This window comes from Octodon degus, unplaced genomic scaffold (assembly GCF_000260255.1).
Source record: "Octodon degus isolate 3935 unplaced genomic scaffold, OctDeg1.0 scaffold00010, whole genome shotgun sequence".
Taxonomy (NCBI): domain Eukaryota; kingdom Metazoa; phylum Chordata; class Mammalia; order Rodentia; family Octodontidae; genus Octodon; species Octodon degus.
This window is the reverse complement of record NW_004524586.1, coordinates 24099051-24112232: the sequence shown is the minus strand read 5'-3', so window position 1 is coordinate 24112232 and position 13182 is coordinate 24099051. Positions and strand designations below refer to the sequence as shown.

The following is a 13182-nucleotide window of genomic DNA, read 5'->3' as shown; positions in this document are numbered from 1 at the left end:
GTCAACAACAATAAGCTCCAGCAATTTGGTAGTGCCAGTAGCTCTAAGATCACAGAAGGCCTCACTGAAAATGGAGAGGACTCAAGCAAGAAAAGAAAGAGAACAAATGCTCCTTCAGAAATGACTAGAGAACTAAGTCTATAGTTCATACCACAAAATGCAAAGAGATTTTAGATGGCTGTGGGTCTATGCAATAGACGATTTCACCTCCAAACAGAAGGCATGGGACCACTTCACAAAAGCCTAGCATAAAAACATCAGTGTTTGGTGCAAACAAGCTGAGGAAATTCGCAACATTCATAATGATGAATTAATGGGAATCAGGTGAGAAGAAGAAATGGAAATATCTGATGATAAAATAGAAGAAACAATGGAAACAAAAGAAATTGAGGAAGCAGCCTTAGTATCACATGCAGAGGCTCTCAGAGAAAAAAATGACAGCCTCTGTTGGCAGCTAGATGCCTATCCCAAAGAGGTAGAACTACTCAAGCAAGAACAAGGCAAAGCCCACAGAGAAGATGACCCAAACAAGGAACAGCAGCTGAGACTCCTGCAACAGGCCCTACAAGGAATGCAGCAGCATCTCCTCAAAGTCCAAGAGGAATACAAAAGGAAAGAAGCCAAACTTGAAAAAATCAAAGATGACAAGTTACAGGTGGAAAAAATATTGGAATGTCTTCAAGAAAAGGAAAACTGTGCTTCTAGACAGTGTGCATCAAACCAGGAAAGTGACTTCTCTATTGAGAAGACCATGAGTGGCAGTCCTATCAAATCAGAATGTGAAGGACTGCTAGTGGGTATTATCTCCACATTCCTTCCTGTTCACCCATTTGGAGCAAGCATTGAATACATCTGTTCCTACCTGCACCGTCTTGATAATAAGATCCGCACCTATGATGTGGAATGCCTCATGAGTAGACTCCAACATACCTTCAAGCAGAAGATGACAGGAGTTGGAGCCAGCCTGGAGAAGAGATGGAAATTCTGTGGCTTTGAGGGATTGAAGCTGACCTGGATCTCTGTCTACCAACTTGGGATCCTGAAAATAAATATGTGTTGGGCAAGCTTAGGAAGCGATTTGTATTTTCAATGATTTTCATGTAGAAGTAGCTTTAAATTTGTCAGTTCACTCCTGGAATACCTTCTGAGTTAAAATAAGGATCCTAGAACAGCACCTTGAGCTATAGGCCCTAAGAAGAAATTGCCTCCAACCTCATGTGCTGTAACTCCTTCCCCTTTCTGGGAGTTGGTTGTCTTTTTCTTATTATTAGTATTGAAAAAGTCCTGAGACTAAAAAGTATTTTCAGTATCTGTACTACTGTTATAGGCCTTGGTATTTTTAAAAAATCCTGTTAACTGCAATATTTTAATGATCTGTATGTGATTTGTGTTTCCAAACTTTTCACGTTAATGTTGCTGCTGCTGGCAATAGGAACAAGAGGAGCGTTCAGTACTCAGTGTAACTACCACTGTCTTTCCAGTCCCTAGTAGACCAGTAAGTGAATAACACATCAATGTTTTTTAGATGGTGCTTACCAGGTTGACCTTTAAAACAATAAAGAATGGTTAGTGGCTTTTTGCAAAATTACCTTGAACTAAAAGTTGACAAATGTTCCAAAGTTATTTTCTCTAATAGATAAAAATGTCTATTTATGAGTTTAAAAAATAAATCTAAATGTTTTCACAGAAAAAAAAACTTTGAGTTCTTTTGACTAAAATCCTCCCTTTTTAAGTACTTCATTGCTAGAACAGCCAATTCTCCAAGGAACCCTACTTCCTCCTATTGGAGAGCAAGATGTGGACATTAGATGTTTGTCTTAGTCACTTCCTATGGCTGGGACAGAATACCTGATAGCTACAACTTCAACAAAGAGAGATTTGTTTTGGTTCATGATTTCAGAGCATAACTGGCAAGCTCCAAGGTGAATACAGGATGGCAGAAGGCCATGCACAGGCAAATGGCTCATTGCATGGCACCCAGGAAGTAGAGAAATGAGGAGCTTAGCACAAGAACACACCTGCCCAGGTGAAGCCTCCAGTGTCTCACCTCCACCCATGCCTCACCTCCTGACAGCAAGTTCAAGACTGAAATTATCAATGTATGAATCCACTGGTGAGTGTGGCTTGTTACTACTAAGACGTCTTTGACCCTAGACCCTTTCAGTGGACAGAGATAGGAAATAATGCATATTTTACATTGTGCATTTATATCAATTCCTCTAATTGAAATAGAATACATAAGTTTCTTCCTCACTTTCTCTCATTCTAAATTTTTGTTTTTTTCCTTTTCTTTCCTTTTTTTTGTAGTGGGAATCAAGCTCAGGACCCTGTGCTTGTGCTGCTTGCCAGGCTGGTACTGTGCTGCTGAACTATATCCCTGGCCTTCACTCTGAATTTTTATCTCTCTTCACATTTTGATACATCAATACATTTCTGAGTTCATTCTCTCTTTTAACATACACAAGATTGTTTCAGAATCATAACACTAATATTACTACCAACAAAAACTTTTCCAAGTTTTTAGAGGCTGATCTTTTTGTTCTTACACTATGGCACACTAAGCAAATGTTATCAGATTAGACCTAAAAATGGCTTGAATAATTCTTATTTTTGTGTGGCATTGTTGTCCATTTGATAAACATAATACCTTTTTTTCTGCTTGTATTCAATTTTTCGATTTGTTTTCCATCCAATATGTTTGATATTAGTTTTGAAAATGAAAAATAACCGTGTGGTTCAAAAGACAAAAATTCATAAATAGTGCACTCAGAAAAGTTTCTCTGATGGTTTTATTCTTTCTAACCTTATTTCCACTCTCCCTTTTATTCTCATGCAAAATATTTTTTTTTTAACTTTTATTCTTTTAAAATCAGGGCTGGCCAAATACCTCAGTGGATTAGAGCACCTGCTTAGCAGACTTAGGGACCGGGAGTTCAGTCCCCGGGCCTGATGTGCGGGCCCTGCCCTTGAGGGGCACTGAGACAGTGACTGAGACTGGGCGTGGTGGTGCGCACCTGTAATCCCAGCACTTGGGAGGCTGGCAACAGGAGGATCACTATGAGTCCGATCTATGCAATGAGACCCTGTAGACTCTGTAGACCCTGTCCTAAAATACAAAAAACAAAACAATACCTCCAACAAGTTAATTCATATCATTTGATAGAGATTAATTTTATGTTTAATGAGATTTGTTTATTTAAAAATGTCTTCATATCACTCTACTAAGTTTATGCAACTCAAATAGTAATTTGAGCTGTTGGCCATGTTCTGTAACTTTGAGTGTTAAATATAGTGAAATTTGGCCTAAAGCTGCCTGCTCTGTATCATAAGTTTGGTCCGAAGTTTTGTCTCTACATAGTAAACTGTAACCTAACTTGATTTCTAAATGGACTGTAACCTATTCTTGTAACAAATATCTGAATCTCAGCCAATTACACATGAGCCGCTGTTCAAACCGTGTTCAAATAAGAGAGGCATGAGCTGCAATCAGTCACCCTGTCATTTTCATTTTCTGTATGACACTTCTTTTTGTCTGGCTATGCATATAACCTGCCCATGGAATGAAGCATTTGGATTATTTTTGGTTCCATTGTTGCCCAATTATGGAATTACAAATAAGAGCCTACACACTAAAGATCTGTAAAACCAGATTTGTTGTGATTTTCACTTTACACACAAACAACATAGCAATGAATATCTTATGCATATGGTATGTTAGAGGTGGCTTCTCAGAGTAAATTCTAGAAGTGGGATTTCTGGGTGAAACACTGACATTTGAATTCTGATTCATTTTGAAGTGGAAGTCCAGCAGATGGAGAAGAAATGGTTAGTTTTAGTAAGCAGTTGTGAAAGGTGGCTCAGATGCTGTTTCTTATGCTAAAGTAGATAGACTTAACCACTGTCTAGACTGTTCCAGAAGACTGTGGGCATGCTGTTTATAAGCAGAACACCTACTGCTAAGCTTACAGCTTTGTCTGTGGGAATGACAAAGGAAGGCAGATGCTAAGGGAGAACAAAGGGTGAGCCAAGAAGCTTAAGTCTGTATTACAACCCCGCATTTAGTCAAAGAAGTATTTCCTTCTCCCATGTGGATGAAAAAGAACAGGAAAGGAGGAGCCAAGCAGTTTTACTTTAATTGATATCCCTCTACACAGTAGTATACCTTTAGCATTAGATTCAGTTTTGTGAACATGGTAGGGTGAATAAGGGCTAGCAACATATGAAGAATGGAGAAAAAAAATTAAAAATCAAAGAAACAAATAAAATCTAGAAATCATAGAAGTTGCAATTCACATATTCAGTTCAGTGAACTAAAGAAATGTACTAGCTTTATTCTGTTTTTAGTCATGTTGTATAATTTTAAAAAATAGTCCATGTCTACCAAGAGGGTTGCCTCTTAGCACTGCTGTGCCAGAGTTGCTGCTTTGTTCTCAAGCACGTTGCTAGCTGGAGCCTAGGGCAGAGCCAGTTACGTTTGGCGCACAAAATTTCCTGGGCATGTAGGGTGAATACAGGAGGCCAAGAAGGCAAATGTCATTCCTGTCATCTATAAAGTATTTCCCAGGCTTTCAGACCAGGAGGATGGGCATTTGTTGTTTAAATTTTCTAAAAGCTGTCTGATAAACAGCCATGTTTCAAAGCATTTTGAATAAAAGGAGAATTGCATCTTTGAGTTGTCAAACTGATAAATTTAAGCAAACCAGATTCCCAAACTAAAAATAATTCCATATTTTATTCTAGGTTAGAATATTAAAAGTTAAACACTTTCAGCAATATTTGAAAATAAGAAAGCTCTTAACTAGAAACATGATGCAGGAAGAATTTTGGATTTCTGTGAAGTTTTTCTTTTTTAAATTTTGAAATACATTAGCTTTTCCTTAGCTTGTAAAAGTTGACTCCTGGAGAGATGCATATGGAGAAAATAGAAATACTCCCAAATTCAGTCCTTAGAGATGATAGTTTATGTAATTAGATAGACAGCTCCCAGCTTTTTGCCTCCTTCTAATCCTATGAAAGATTGCCTTGGGCTGGGGAGATAGCTCAGCGGTCTAAGTGCCTGTCTGGCAAGCACAAGGACCTGGGTTCAATCCCCAGTTCTGCATGCCGAGCCCCTGTTCCAGGCATGTGCTGGTGCACACCTGTAATCCCAGCACTGGGGAGGCTGAGACAGAAGGATCACTACAAGTCCAAGCTGTGTAACGAGACCCTGTAATAACTAACTAAATAAATGATTACTTTTTTAAAAAAAGATTTCCTCATGCTCTGTGTTCAATTGTACTGTGCTGAAACCATGTTTTCTGATTACCATGACTCCTGTGGTAGATATGCTTAGTTTGAGAGCCTAAACCACCTCCCTTCCTCACCAACTCTGGTCATTGCACAGCGGCTCCTCATGTCTCTGTATTATGTCTTCTAAGGAAGATTCCTCGATTCACACTGTTTGAATCAATGTCGATCCCTGGAATATTTCAATGTGAAGTTGAGAGTGGCCTGAATTAATGCCTCTATGGTAGTAACATGAAGGTTTTCGGGGTGCTCCTAGAGTGGAAAAGTCAATACAGATGGTCTTCTGTTGACTGTGGTTTAAGTTAACATTTTTTGTTTTTTTTTTTTTTTTTTTTGCTTTATGATTTTCCAAGAATGACAACACATGGTTCAAACTTCTCTTGTGACTCTGGGCAATACCGAGGTGCGGTAGCTCCCCATCAGCTCCATGACCCTAATGACAAGCAAAGGCTCTGCAGTGCACTGTGTTACTAAGCCATAACATCTGGTAAATGAGACATATTAAATGTGTTTCTTCCTTACAGTGTTTATCATGACCCCCGCCAGGAGCATCTGAATAAAGCAACATAGTAAGAGAGGCACAAGAGCAAAGAGATATAAAGGAGGGCCCCACGAGCATCCCGCTCCCTAAGTCTGGCTGTTGTTTTCCTATAGTTTTGTTGTTCAGTCACTCCCCATCCTACAACTGTAGGCAGCAGCAGCTTTTCCTTGTTCCCCAGCCTAGAATGAATTGGGTTGGTCATTTATATACAGAAGCAACTATAGCAATACAATTTTCTATGTTAATGCATTCATAATGCCCTTTTTTAATGGGGTGGATAATGTTTTGCTCACATATATACTTTTAAATAAATGTACTTATAATTGTATTATTTTGAAATTTTGACTCTAGACTGTTATACTGGTTATTCTTTTGTACCTGTGCAGTTGTTAAATAGAACTCTATAGAAAAATCATAGTAGACCAAAGACTCAGATATCTATTTAGTTTAAACAGATTATACCAAATTATTGTTTGAAAAATGCCCCAATTTATCCTTCCATTAAAGTGGCAAGTGTTCTCACATCTAGATATTATCAATAGTGTAAATATTGGTAAATATCATAGGAGAAAACAATGACTGCATTTATTTATTATTATTGTTGTTATTTTGATTTTTTGAGGCAAGGTTTTGCTATGTAGATCAAGTTGGCCTTGAACACACTGTGTAGCCCAGGTTGGCCTCAAACAATCCTTATGCCTCAGCCTCTTGAGTTCTGGGACTATTGAGGTGCAGAACCATGCCTGGCCCAATGCCTGGATTTATGTTGTATTTTGAAATTATTTCTGTGGAGAGCACATTTGAATATACCTATCAGGTAGTGAAGGACAAAGCTAAATGTTTTAGTAAATTGCTGGGTAGAAATGATACAAGGTGGAAGATAAAGGAACAATAACCTCAGAAGTCTTGAAAGAAAAACCACTTAACATTCTACATCTAGTGCAATCATTCTTAAAAATTGGTGCAATAAAGACTTTTAGAAACGTATAAAAGTTGAAAGAATGCAGCAGCAGCAGCAGCAGTAGGAGAGTTTCTCTGTAAGAAATGTTACAGGAAGACCTGGAGAAGAGGAAAATTATAATCAGAAGAAGAAGAAGGAAAATATAATCTAACCCTGCACAAAAGAATAAAGAACAATTACAATGGTAATTAATTAATAAACAGAAAAGAGGTAATTACTAAATCTTGCTAAAAGTTAATTGATTTGTTTAAAGGCAAAAGTAATGGCTATATATTGTGAGTTTTACAAGTTCCCCAAAGAAAGAATAGAAATATATTGTTGTAAGATTCTTGTGCTATAAGAATTCTTATGCTACTTTTTATAAAATAGTATGATATCACTTAAATATGGACTGTGACAAGTCAAAGATGGATATTATAAATCCTTCAGCAACTCCTAAGATAATGCCTTGCTGTACATAAAAGTGAACAAAAGAGAAAACAAAGCCATAAATGTACTTCTTTGGTTCACTAATGTGCTCTCAGCTTTTAAATGTTACAAGGAAACAAGAACTAATAGGAGTCTGGGGAGATAGCTCAGTGGAATAAGAGCTTGCCTGGCAAGTACAAGGTACTGAGTTCGATCACTGGTACCACAAAAAAAATAGATGATACAGAAACCAGGTGGCTAAAAAATAGAATCAAACCAAGTAATATCAATAATCACATCAGACATTTTTGGTCTAAACATACTAATTCAAAGGCAGAACAGTCATACTGGATAAAAAAGGAAGGTTGACTTATATATAAAAAGTCCTTCTGCAATATAAGAATGTAAGTTTGTTAAAAGTAAAAGAATTGGAAGGAATATGTTGTAAACATTCATCAAAAGAAAACTAGAATTATTAATATCACATAAAATAGATTTTATAACAAAGAATATTATCAGGGATGAAAAGGACTATTTCATAATGATGTTAAGGTTAATTTATTGAAACAACATAACAATAATAAATTATTAGTTATGACATATAAAACAAAATATGTAAAGTAATCTAAGAGAACTACGAGAGAAAATGAACACATTCATACTATAATTGGAGATTTCAGACCCCTTCTCTCTAGTGATAAAATAAGCAGGCAGAAAACCCAGTTGGAATATGAATGACATGAACAACATTTGTAACCAACTAAGCTTAATTGACAGCTATACATTATTGGATGTCACAAAATTAGAATAAAAATTCTTGTCGGGTATATATAGAATCTTTGTCAAAACACAACATGTTCTGGGCCACAAAATAAGTCTGAATGAATGTTAAAGGGTTCATAAAATGTATGTTTTCTAATTACTATATAATTCCACTTAAAGCTAATTATAGAAAGATCAGAAAGGTCTCCAGATAGCTGGAAAGGAAATAAAACTTGACAGACAAGGAAATGAGAATACAAGCTTCTGACTGAGAGAAAGTATTTGTAAATCAACATATCTGATAAAGTATGATAACCAGCCAAAATTTACAAATTCACAAAACTGAGTAAAAAAAAAACCCTAAATAACCCAATAAAAATGGGTACAGGATTTGAATAATTTAACAAAGAAAATACATAGTGCTAATTAAACATGTGAATAGATGCTTAATATTATCATTTAAAAGATATGCTACAGCATAAAATGCCCAGATTTTTGAAAGATTGACCTTATCTCATGTTGGCAAGGACAAAGAACAACTGAAACTCTAATATACCATGAACATGCATGGGAAATGGTCTGTCCACTTTAGAAAGTGTTTTAGTAGTTTCTTCCAAAGTCAACCAACCACTTGTAATTCAGACATTTAGCTGAGAAAAATGTTCATACAAAGCCTATGTTCATATAAAAACTTGTATATAAATACTCTCAAGAACATTACTTGAAATAACCATAAGCTGGAAACACATCATGACCATCAACAGGCAAGTGAATAAACAAGTTATAATACATGCACTTAAGGAAAGATACTCGGTACTCATAGTGAATTCTTTTTTTTTTATTTATTTATTTATTTATTTTTTAAATTTATTTATTTATTTATTTATTTATTTATTAGAGAGAGAGAGAGAGAGAGAGAGAGAGAGAGAGGTGTGTGTGTGGCCAGCTCAGCCCACCAGGGGGCGGGCTGGCTGGCATGTGGTGCTGGGGGATTGAACCGTGGTCCCTCTGCTTCGCTGAACTTGTTCTAAGTAGGTGCTTTAGACCACTGAGCCATCTCTCCAGCCCCATAGTGAATTCTTGATATATGCAATAATATGGATGAATATTAAAATAACTAGACTGAGTAATAGAAGGCAGAATGAAACTATATGTATTCATTTGGATTGCCATAACAAAATGCCATAAGCTGGGTGGCATTAAACAGAAATTTTTCAGTTTTTGAGGCTGAACGTTCACGATTAAGGCAGCTGCCTGGTCTAGTTCCATTAAATGCTCTCTTTAGTTTGTAGACTGCCAACTTCTCACTGCATTCTCATAAGTACAAAGGATGAGTTAGATCTCTGAAATAGCCTTTCTATGATCACTAATCACTTAATAAGGGTGATGCCTTTGTGGTCTGATCACTTTCCAAAGGGTGCCTAACTAGATATCATCACCTTAGGGGTTAGGGTACTGACACATGAATTTGATAAAAACACAACCATTCAGTCTATAGCAGTACAATTCAAATTATATAAAAAATTAGAAAATGGAAACTAATCTATAGTGATAGCAGATCAGTGGCTTGGGGTGAGTGGGATGGGTGGGGGATGAGAGAGTGAGTAGAGCACAGGTTACAAGATTTTGTGATTTGTGAAGGATACATTCATTCTTTTGATTATGTTGGATTCATGGGAAATACATGCATCAAAACTTATAAAATTATACTCTGTGTGTGCCATTTCTGATACATTGATAATACCTTGATGAAGAGGCTAGACAGGAAACAAAACCTGATGGCAAAGAAACCAGTACACATCCTTGTGCAGCAGCCTGACTGTGGGCTTTGGAGATCAGCCCACTTGGTGCAGATGCAGGTCTGTGCCACAGATCAACACTTGGTTCTGTGAGTTTCTCTTTCATGCCTATAGAAGATGATAATGGCAAGTTAATGACATGCTGCACACTCAATGGGAATGATAATGCCCCTTCAACAGAGTTGTGCTGAAGAACAGAGGCACCAAGGCATACCAATGATCAACTCAGCCACTGGTCCTTTTTACTATTATCAACACATGGCCAGAGAATAAAGGTATAATTCTTATGAAATATACTATTGATGCCATACGCAACTGGTGCAAATAAAAAGGGTCTAGGAGGCTGGTGTCTCTCTGTGAGTGATGTCAGCACTGTTCTGAAAATGGACCTGCTTGGTTCAACTCAGAAACAAGGCCTGAAAAGTGCCTCAAAGCTTTGTCCACAGAAAACATGAGTTTACTCCCAGAAAGGAGTAAACCAGAAGCCATACTGCTGGGACATGGACCTGAGATTTCAGTAAGATAAATAACAAATAAGCATCTCTGTTTGTGAGGTGAATTAGAGTCAGCTGAAAATGAGGCCAGTGTTTCAAATCTTGTTTAGAAAGCACCTGTCTTTCCTCAACTAATCTCACCTTGTTCTATTAATATTAATTATCTCATAGGGACATCATGTAGGTTTCCTGTGTTTTTATATTATAGAAATCATAGTGCTTGGGATGATACCTTGAATAAGGTTTGGGATTTGTAGGAAAGATAGTAATTCATCATATAAAAAACATTTAACTTGGGTACATGGTGATCAAATTTTGATCCTAGTAGCGAGGAAAAATACCTGCTACACAGGATGAAGTATATCAGTCAGCTTTTTGTTACTATAATGAAACTGAAGGCAGGCTCCTTATAAAGGAAAGTGGTTAATTTTGTTCACAGTTTTGGAGGCTTAAAGATGAAACAGCATGCTATCGGCTCCGGTGAGATATTCCTCAGCTGCATTGCCTCATGGTAAGCATGTGTGTGTACATCTGTCATGTGGCTTCTCTCTCTCTCTCTCCTTATAAAGATGTTAGGATTCAGTCATGGGGGCTCAACTCTCATGATCTAATCTAATCTAAACTAATTTAAACTTTCTAAATAGCCCCATCTCTAAGTGTTAGGTTGAATTTTCACCCTCTTGACATCACTAACGTATGACTTTGGGGATTAAAATTAAATGACTTCTAAAATGGTGTCTGCAGGAGGGGGACAGGGCATGTTCAAGACACAGTAGAATGTAGACTACTGTCTTCATGACTGACAGACCCACGAGTCTTTGCAGTGCTGTTTACATGTGTTTTATATAATTATTTAAGATCCACAAGAAGAATTCTGAGATGGCCCCTTATTGGTGCTCTTGTCATTTTTCTATCAGTAACTGAGCCAGCACCGTATATGATAACCTTCTCAGTCCATGTCAGGAAGGCAAAGATCTGATCTGGCTGTTGCGCCAATCTGTTTCCTGGGATGGTTGGACTGAAGGAAGGGCTTGTGGAGTGAGAATAGGGCTTGACAGTTTATGATCACAAGATCTATAACAACACACCCAGAGCCTGCCTTTCTTTAGGTGTTTGATGAGTGGCTTATTGATCTCTGGAGAGTGCCACTTCCTCAACAACTTAGAAAAAATATCCATGTATGATCTAGCTATCCACCCATATATTACCTTTATCCTTTTGTTAAAAATGTTTTACTTTTCATGTATTCATGCATCTATTTTTCTCTACAATCCTAAAAAATAGGGAGTTTAACCATATGTTATACATAAGGAAACCTAGACACAGAGATGTTAAGCAGTTTTCCCAAAGTTACAGATCCCCTTTGTCATGGAACCTAACGTTGTGGTAGTTTGTGTGTCTCAATATTGTTTATTCATCTTTTTATGAAAAAAGACAGTTTGTTCTCCAAGTCCAGATCTCCTCAGTGGGGGAAGAATTGGGATAGTGTAGATTTTTCTTTGTTTGTACACTTTTCCTAACTTAATGAATGTAAAACAAGCTAAAGATGGAAAAGGTGAAGGTCCCAAAAAATTCAATTTGTGTGTGTGTGTGTGTGTGTGTGTGTGTGTGTTTATGCATAATGCAAAGAGAACAGAGGCCCAGAAAGAGCAATCTCAGAATGCCAGTGAGTTTGCAGTTACTCTTTTTGGAAATCTAAGCATAAGGATTTTTCTGACATTTAAAAAATTCTGTTCACAAGGTTTAGGTGACAGCATTCTCTTGAAAAAGATTAAAAGTATAACACAGCTGAAAATTCCCTTAAAGCTGAAGAAAAGTATTTAAGAACCAATTTTGACCTTTGAGCATTAAAGAGCCTACCAGTAACATACCAATCAAGCCCATTTTGCCTTGCTTCATAGTAATCACAGTGATGTTTGTATTTTAAGGACAAACCAGAATAAAAGCAGAAGTGAACACCCTAATCCATATTCCACATTCTAAACCTTCTGAGAGTAAAGTTTTTATTAACAGAGATGGTTTGGTTCTCTTGATGGTGCAATTTCAATACTGAATAATTAAATGAAGCAGGTGATGGACAGAATCTGGAGACAGGAAAAGTATCTTTGAGTTCTGGTTCGTTTTGTGCACGTCTGTAGAGGGAGACAGCCATCTCTGTAGAGAAGCCTTTCAGGAAAAGATGGGCCCTGGTCTAATGGGAAATAATGGCTTGATCAGTGAAGTGGCTTTCATGGAATCCCGACATGGAGAGAAGCCGCCTGAGCCCCTTGACTCACTGTTTTCCGCTGAGGTGTCTGGAGTATCACCAGGGCTCGAGTGGCATCCAAAGGACAGACCTCCCGGGAAGTCAGCGTTCCACCTGGTCAGGCTTCTGTGCATGCTGGAAGAGCACAGAACCGCAAATTTAACCAGGAGTCATTTCACTCACACACAGGTGTGTGTTCCAGTTTGTTCTGTTTCCAGCTGCTCCAAGCCCTGCAGAAAAGTGCCCTTGTCCCCTGGATTCTGAGGCTGCACTGTACCGAGCTGGCTGGCAGATGGCTGGGGCTGGACAGTCATCCAGCAAGGGGCTTAGCCGCCTCCTCATTAATTAGGGAGCACTGTGCTGCCGTCCCCAGCCAATACAGCATTCTTTTAGTGGTTTTCTTGCACTGTGTAGAGCACGTACTTAGGATGGTACGTGTCTACAGGTCGGCGCGCAAACGCAGGACTGCTTTTCTCCGCGCAGACCACCACCTCCATGTTTGCTAACAGGCATGTTCAGAGCCCTTGTAGCGAGGAATTGGACACTGATACAAAGGAAATGGCTCAGGTGCTGGAGACTTTGAGGATTTTGGGCATAAAAGAAGGGCTTTCCTCTGAGCAGCTGTGCTGGAAGAGGCTGGATATCCCCTTCCCTCCAGGGAGCACTTGAAAAATTCAGGGTTGTTC

The 13182-nt window shown here is 38.0% G+C and overlaps 1 pseudogene; it reads left to right on the top strand.

The window, feature by feature from the left end:
- The first annotated feature begins 222 nt into the window (after nt 1-222).
- On the top strand, nt 223-1093 carry LOC101578576 (annotated as a pseudogene).
- Nucleotides 1094-13182: the final 12089 nt, after the last annotated feature.